This window comes from Lactuca virosa, chromosome 8, assembly GCF_052849685.1.
Source record: "Lactuca virosa cultivar CGN04683 chromosome 8, Lactuca_virosa_CGN04683_v6, whole genome shotgun sequence".
In the NCBI taxonomy this organism is placed as follows: Eukaryota; Viridiplantae; Streptophyta; class Magnoliopsida; order Asterales; family Asteraceae; genus Lactuca; species Lactuca virosa.
In genome coordinates this window covers 362,519,380-362,528,779 of record NC_136433.1, presented here as the reverse complement: position 1 = coordinate 362,528,779, position 9,400 = coordinate 362,519,380, and positions in this window count along the sequence as shown.

The window sequence follows — 9,400 nt, the reverse complement described above, 5'->3', positions numbered from 1 at the left end:
GTGCCCTGCAGAAACGTACTGTGTGTCCCTTTTTGTGGCAGTTCAGACACTGCATTTTCCGACATACTCCAGTATGGTGATAGTTGCATTTTCCACACTTCGGGAGGGTTCCAGCATATCGACTGGCAGGTGCTGGAGTCGCAAGTATTGTGGCGGCGTATATAGAACCCTTTTGTTTCTCCTGCGGGGTTTCCTGTGTTGTTCTCTTCTTCTTCCTCTTGTTTCCCGACTCCTGTTTATAGTCCTCTCCCCTCGATGGCTCGGGAAGGGGGACTACCACGCCATGGCGGACTCCATGGTCAATGAGTCGATGTGCCAGGCGTTTGGCACTATCGAATGTGGCTGGGTTAGAAGACAGCACATTTCCTTGGATCGGGGCAGATAAACCCCAGATGTACCTTTCTATCTTCTTACTTTCCGTGCTAATCATCCCTGGACATAGTTCTGCCAGGTCGCTAAACCTGTCAGTGTAGGTCACTATGTCTGAGCCGACCATAGTGTGCTCCCATAGTTCTTGTTCCAGCTTTTGAACTTCGCCCCTCGGGTAGTATTCTTCCAACATAAACTCCTTTAGGTTTTCCCAACCTATGGAGTTAGCCACTGATAGGGTCAGTGACTTAACATGGCTATTCCACCATGTTAGGGCTCTGTCGGAGAAGGTGCATGCAGCAAACTTAACTTTGCTCCCTTCTAGGCACGAACAGATTTCGAAGACCGAATCTGTTTTCTCTAACCATCGCATCAGAGCAATGACTCCACCATTTCCATTAAAGGATTTGGGTTTGCAGTTCATGAATTCCTTGTACGAACACTCCCTTGGGTGTCTGTGAGTGACTTTGGGGTCGTTTAAGTGGGTACCGCTACCAGATCCGTAGGTACCACTTTCGCCGATGTGAGCTAGAGCAGCTGCCACTGCGGCTGATATTGCTGCTTGGAGAGCAGTAGGATTGAACTGAGGAGGAGGTAGTGGCGGTTGAGTTGGAGTTATCGGAATAGTGCGTCTGTTTGATCTGCGAGGAGGCATCTTTGCTAAAAGAATACAAAGATGAGATGGAATAAGTCTATAATAGTGGTTTATAAGCCAAAAGATGAAAGACAAGGTTATCCTAGTTCTGACTTTCATAGGGTTCTGGAAACAATTCATAACAGAGTCTATGCAAAATAAACTTTATGAATTAGAAATGGCTATCCTCGAATGAATATCTGTGACCTGAATAACTGTTACCAGTTGCATGTAAAGAAGATAATCCTAACACATAATGTCAGCAGTGTCTCCACTAAATCATTAAGTTATACAAGATTATTATTTATTGGCGTGACACATAAGACGTTTTGGTTACTTCGGCTGATCCTTCTTTGAAAACTTCTCATGAACCTGCTCTTGTTCCTCTTTGACTCTTCTGCTGACTGCTATGAGGAAGTGGTTACATCTATCTGGGTTTGTCGTGCGAGAATGGAAGTGTCTAAAGAATGTATGAGATTAAGTGAAACATTATGGGGTGATCCTTACATAGTCCTCCTATAATTGCACAATGTATACAAGTTGTATATAATTTAAGATTAAATAGACTTTTGAATAAGTGATCCTACTCCAAAACCACAACCAGACAAGGAACAGGTAGTGAAGTGTAGATCACAAATTCTAAATCTATAAAATCTCAATTATATAAAACCTTGGAAGTATACATTGCAAGATTATAAACCTATCCGTAAGGGTCTTCTAAGTTATCACATAAGTTATTTATATAATGCCTAAAATACTCCTATAGTATTTTAATGTAATGAACTTGGTATGTTTTAAACTTGTTATCGTGTTATAGCATCATAAAATACTCCCATAGTATTCTAACTTTATGTTCTGATCTAGAAATCCCTTGAATAGAGTTAGGTAAGTTTTAAGACTGTTGCCACACCACATCACTCCCAAACACATGTCGGTCACATCTTGAGTGAATATAGTTGATCATGCTATATTGATCCTAGCTATAATTACATAACTGTCCAGGTTTGACCGTAGTGTTCAACCTTTAAATACTTCTGTTCTGTTCTCCTTGTGATACTTGTTCTAGTATGTATATATGTATAAGCACGTATGTATACTTTTATAATGTATCGTTATATATTTAAAATATATTATTATCCAGAGCACTTCGGCCCCGTTGTATTTATAGTTGTATATCTTTTATCGGTTGATACACTTAGTTCACTATAAACAATGCTCTGATACCAATCTGTCACACCCCAAAACCGGAACGGCGGAAACGTTCGGGGGTGGAGGACGTCATGTTTAGTATCACAAGACATGCATCATAGTAATCAAAGTAATAAACAACCATTTCATTATAAAGAAAGTGTTTACAAAGTATGTGGTTCACATAACATAGACTACAAAGTAAATAAAAAATAAGACATGAATCTACTATGCTCCATCTTCTGAATCCCAATGCGGGTACCTATCTACTGGTCTCCTGAGAATACAAGTTATTTTGAAAGATTAGATCAGCATTTAAGCTGGTGAGTTCATAAGGTTTTAGTGATGTAAGTAAGTTGTAAGAAATTTGTATTAAGTTGTAAGTTCTTTTAGAAAAGTTTGCATGTTCCTCCAGAAAATCCTATATTTCCTGCTTTGGTGAAAGATAAGTAAAAATGACTCTACAATCCTTTCTATGAGTACTAAATGGATACAAGTTATATGAAACCCAGAGTAAACAAACAATCGGTTGTGTGTATCTGCCCTAAGCCCACAACCAAACAAGGAACAGGAAATGAGGCGAAAGGCCTCCATCCCATTGTTTGTTAGATCTTCGTTGTATATAACCCTGGTGTATTCACTTGGTACTCACGGAGTTAACTGTAATAGTTCCTTATTGTTTGATGAAAAGATCCTTTAAGAAAACCCTTATTTCTTTTTGTAAAAATGGTAACCACAATGGTTCCTTCTATAATCACTTAGTTTATAATAGCTATATATAATCTAATATCGAATAGATAGTTAATTGTGTGAATCTGGCCTAAGCCCACAACCAAACAAGGAACAGGAAATGAGGCGGAAAGCACACATCCAGCTACTTATCGGGTATTAATTATATATAACCCTGATGTATAAACTAAGGTATTATAGAATTAACCACCTAAGGTCCTTTAAGTTATACTGGTTTAAAAAAATGAATTAAACCCTTTATTGGTAAGTTTCTAGTTTTTCCTACTAAATGTTCTACTTGAAAAGTATGTTTTGTACTCGAAAACGGTGTATTGAATTAGTGCACTATGACCTGACCCATACCTGGTACTCCTTATGATTTCTTAGTGTATACGGAATATATATATATATATATATATATATATATATATATATATATAGCTAAGATCGGATAGATAGTAGACTAGGTGAATATGCTCTCAGCCCACAACCAAACAAGGAACAGGAAATGAAGCGGAAAACACACATCCTACTACCTTTCGGATCCGATTAATATATATCCCTGATGTATAAACTAAGGAATCATAAAGTTAGCATTATAGGCCCCTTTCTACTGAATGTACTAGACTCGACTGTTCTGCTTGTCGTTTGAAAAGATGTAAGTTTTCCGTAGTTTATAACTATCTTAACTCGAAAATAGTTTGCATTAACTTTCAAGTGGAACTGTCACAATATGAAAGTAATGGGAAAATGTAAGTAATGCAGCAGTCTTTTGAAATGACTACTGAAGTACTGACTACCTTAAAACCAGTTTGCTAATTAAGGTCATAATGTGATGTGGTTGTAACCATACTATACGCTCTCCCTGCAAGAGACTCTGATTACAAAACGCGACTTCAGCAAACGAATTGCTAAGCTGTGAAATAGTCTCACATTAAAGTTATCTTGATCTTGTATACCACATTTATTATCACCTTTTGTTTAGAACAATGAATTAGTGATCATTGGTATAATTTTGTTAATCATGATTTGTTCTTCTGTTATAGTATATTGTATGTTCTCTTTGTTATAGTGTATAGTAAGTCTCTCTGTTGTATTGTATCTTCCTCGCTGTTTCTCTTTATAGTATGTTCTTTATGTTATCGTGTATTGTATCTACCTCCCTATTTCTCTTTATAGTATGTTCTAGTGTGAAATGAACCCCTAAACTATACTTATTATATTTTACTAGTATGTTTACCTTGAACTGTTATTGACTTGAAGAAAAGACTCATTTATCTGTTAAGTCATGATTGTACTTTAAAAACAGAGTTTTATAAACTATAAAGTAACATAACTTTAAAAGAGTTCTTGAAATGTTTTGATCACTTATAAATACATAAGCAATCTGTTGAAATGATGTCTATAACAAAAAATTTACACAATTATCATTGTGTTCAACTTGTATTCCCCCCTTAAAAGCAGTTAAAACAGTTTAAAAGATTGATTATAGGGGTATGAACTCACTTTATGTGAGTGATTCAATCGAATATGCGCGTAAGGATGAGAAGTTCCACGAATGAAGTACCGAGACACAAATGAGTCCTAAATGACATATAATGGCATATATTGGCATGAATATAGTGTTTAGAAGCAACTACATGCAAGGAAACACTCTTAGGGACTAGGAACCACTTGAACCAAGTGTTAGAATCACATGTGATTCATCTAAGGGGAGTGTACGACCACTAATTGGAGTGTGCGGACATGGGTGTACGGCCATGGACTGTACGGACGTACACTAATGGTAACAAGTGCACAAAAGTTTGCTTGAATGAGAGGGAAGCTTGTGGGACTATTGCTCATCAAGTGTTGAAGCTAGATTTGCATTTTGGAGGCCCTTTAGGGGTGTTTTGAGGGGTGTACGGCCACACTGGGTGTACGACCTCACACTCCTTATGTTCTTGAGTTCTGGACGATTCTAAGGTGTTAAACTAGTGTTCCTAACATGTACTAAGCATAGGGAAAGGGTACTTACACTTTGGAAGTTCAAAAGGGTTTACAATCACCAAGAACAAGTGTGTGTTCTTGGTGTTCTTGGTGAAATGGATGAAGATCTTGAAGATCTACCCAAAAGATGATTTCCATGGATGAAATCGAAGGGTGTTACTAGGTTAAGAAGAATAACAACTAATCAAAGCGGAAGAAAGGCTTATATTCTTGAAGATCGGGGTGAAAAGCTTGATGATAGTTGAGAGAGAATCCGATTTCTAGACTTGGAAATGAGAGAAATGACTAGAAAATGAAGGATACTCTAAATATGGGCAAGGGTGTACGGTCATGATGGGTGTGCGGCCGCACACTCATGTGTGCGGCCGTACACTCCCTCTGATGGAGTGTTCGGCTCGATTTCAACGCGAAAAACTTACGCAACTCAATCCTATACCCAATGCTTGAAAGTACTGAGCTTAGAACCCTTAAACAGACTCTAAACAATGCTAACTGATAGCAGAAACGGGTCTGACACTCAGTTGAATTGAATGGCTGGACTTTACAAGGCAAAAAATTTCGGGTTGTCACAGTGAGCCCGAAAGGCATCACCACAAACTCGTAATGCCCATAACGAGTTCAAAAGGCCGTCTTCTCAATATCCTCCTCGCATACTCTCATCTGGTGATATCCAGATCTCAAATCAATCTTGGAAAACGAAGATGCCCCCTGCAACTGATCGAAGAAATCGTCGATCCTCGGAAGTGGATAATGGTTCTTGACCGTCGGCTTGTTCAACTCTCGGTAATCAATGCACATCCGGTGTGAACCATCCTTTTTCTTGACAAAAAGGATCGGCGCTCCCCACGGCGAGCTACTCGGTCTGATAAATCCCTTCCCCAGCAGCTCCTGGAGCTGTGAGGATAACTTCTGCATCTCTGGCGGCGCAAGGCGATAAGGTGCCTTGGCAATAGGCGCCGCGCCCGGAACTAAATCAATCTGGAACTCCACCTGCCTCTCGGGAGGCACATCTGGTAACTCCTCTGGAAAAACATCCAGGAACTCGCACACTATAGGAACCTCAGAGATAGAACTCAGCCTCTCTGAAACAACCCGCGTATCCATCACGTACGCCAATAAGCCCATACAACCCTGCTGCAAACTCTGCCTCGCCCTGGCAGCGGAGCAGAAGGCTAACCCAGATCTGGTACCCTCGCCAGACACTGTAAGCACTCCCCCACTAGGGTCTCGTATAGTCACCAACTGACGCTCGCAGTCGATCACTGCTCCACAGCGGCTCAACCAATCCATGCCCACGATGACACAACATCACCCATCGTAATCGGTACTAGATCAATCGGAAACTCGACACCAGAGATATCCAGCACACATCCTCGGAATACATCAGTAGCAAAAACCGCATGCTCGTCCGCTATAGAAACCCTCAGAGGTCGACTCAACGCCTCACGACTGATACTGATGTGACGACTAAAAGCTAAAGACACCAAGGATCGACTCGCACCCGAGTCAAATAACACCAGAGCAGGTACAGAACTCACAAGAAATGTACCTAAATACAACACAGAATAATCACAATAAATCTCAAAATAAATAAATAAGGAAATACGTACCAGCCACAACATCAGGTGCTGCACAGACCTCCTCCGCTGTCAGCTGAAAAGCTCTCCTACGAGCCCTCGGAACCTCGGCCTTCACCGTCCGACTATATGTAGCACGCAAAGCAGCAAGTCCAGATCCCTGTGCTGATCCCTGGAGAAGCTGGGGACACCCGACCTTCCGATGGTCGGTCTGGTTGCAGTGGAAGCAAACTGCAAACCCCTTGGGGCAATCCTTCTCCATATGCCCCTCTTTGCCACATTTGTAGCAAATCCCCGCTCGGCACGACCCCTCGTGACTCTTGCCGCACTTTCCACAAGTGAGGCCCTTCTGGCCCCAGTCCTCGAATCGGCGGGCTTAGCCCGCTTCACTGCCGGCTACGACTGCGCCGGCCTCCAGTCTCTCCCCTGAGACTCCGCCTCCTCCCTGGCCTGAGTCTCCAGCTCGATATCCCTCCTCTTGGCATTTTCCTGAAGCTCAGCAAATATCCGATAAGACGAGTTCACCACGAACTCTCGAATATCCCTCCTCAGAATGCTCAAATACCAGCTCATGCGCACCTACTCAGTCAACACATGCTCAGGGCAGAACAACACCCTCTCGTGAAACATCCGTGTGACCTCAGTCACCGACTCTGTCTTCTGCTTGAGAGACAGAAACTCCTGGGCCAACCGTTCCCTCTTCACCGGGGGAACATACTCATCTTGGAACATCATAGTAAACCTCTCCCATGTCACTGCGGTGAGCTCTGCAGGAGTAAAACTAGCCGTCACAAACTTCCACCAGTCCTTTGCTCCCAAGCGATGTTGGTTCAACGCAAACCATACCCTCAAATGCTCTAGGCATGAACAAGTGTAGAAACACCCCTCGATATCAGAGATCCATCTCATCGCAGAAATCGGATCCTGAGTCCCATTAAAATCTGGTGGCTTCGTGTTGCTGAACTCCCGGTACAGCAACAAGTCACCTCCCTGTGGCCTGGCAGCAGCGACAACTGCGGTGGCTGCAGCAGTAGCCGCCTCAGAAACTGTAGCATATCGCTCGTCAAACGTCTCGATCAAAGTGGTCTTAATAGACCCAAACATCTCCAGAATAGCCTCATGAATGGCTGCGGCCACCTCGTCGTGAATCATCCTGCGAATCTCATCATCGCTAACTCCACTGCTCTCTGGGGTGTGGTGTGTACCCACCATGATGTCTCTGAAACACAACACAAAATCATCAGAGACTCGCTCGAGCATACTCATACTCGACCACTCATCCCTACTTGTTCCTTAGCATCCTAAGGATTCTTACTTAGACTGCCTAGAGATCCGGTGTTTCCAGTAGTACGGGCCCAATACTACCTTCCACACCAACCTCTAGTCATCCCAAGTCCTCCTCCTAGGATTCTAATTCACAAGTACTCTATTTCTCACAATATCAGACTACTCTCTCAGTAGACTACTCATATGCTCACCTAGGTGTCTCTCCCTAGATTATCTCTCGACTCAGAACTCAGCGCATACTCAGGTAACACTGATCAAAGAATCTCCTAGGCTAAGGCATCACAAATCGAGTACTCTAGCCCTAGAATATGAAATACCTAGCCTATTCTCTAGCATGCATTTCTAACAAAATATCTCATAACACGAAAGTAAGGGTATTTAGGGAAATCACCGTTCGGGCTCTGGCTGATTGTACACACTGCTCCAACTTGTTTTCTCTTAAAACTCTTTCTCGTTTTATAAAAAATCATTTCTCTTGAAATTTTTTCTCAAATCCTCAATTTGAGTCCAAACACACCCGGAGGTGCATCCGAATCCCTCAAACCAAGGCTCTGATATCAACTTGTAACGACGTAAATTTTCAAACCAAAATTTTCAATTTTAAAACTCATTTTTCTCAATCCAAAAACCACAAAAGTATCACAATATCAAATCATCAATTCACATATCCAAAAAAAAAGTGTATATATCAAAACTCCAGGATCCTCTCAAAACATAACTCGATCTCTAATGTGTGTACAATCAAGCCGGCGCCTTCCCATGATCCTGAGAAGTACCTGAAACACATAGCACATAACACGGAAAGCACGAAGCTTAGTGAGTTCCCTAAAATACCGCACACAACTCATTAGCCACTCTAGGCTATAACTCATTAAGACCCTCCGGTCAATGTGTCTCAGTGGGACCCTCCGGCCCCAACTCAATAAGCTCATAATAATAATACTCAGCATAAATCACAAAGACATAATGCAGAATATTAAGATACACAGGTAAGCACAATAAACATCTCAGTCAAACAAAGATACCACTCATGGTAAGTATAGTGAGAAGACTCACCTCGTAAGCAAGTAAAGGTCTCGTACTCGGAAATCTCGAACTAGCCTCTGCCTAACACATAGGATAATTATCTCTAACTAATACTCTACTCATGCTCAAAATATACCAAGGGTTGTTCTCTCTCTCTCTCTAACTCTTGGTATGGGCAAAAGACCATTTTACCCCTCCATGGTCTCCACTATCCGTATTTGACCAAACCCTAAAGTCAACAGAAAACAAACTCAAGTCAACAGTCCATGTTTGACTCGACTCGCCGAGTGCACCCATGTGACTCGTCGAGTCCACTCGTTTTCCTCAGAAGTCTCGTGAAGGTTCAACTCAGCTCGTCGAGTTGACCCCTAACTCGTCTAGTTATCGCATGATCATGCTCATCGGGACAAACCCTAAACGACTCGTCGAGTCGGCTCATCGACTCGGCGAGTTCATTCAAACTCTTTTCTCATTCAGACGATTTCAATGCAGAAAACCTTCCCAAACTCTAGATCTAAACTCTTAAGGCTCGTTTATCACGTAAAGCCATGAACTTTACGTCCATGCATGGCACTTAGGGCTTGAAATGCCAAGAACATGC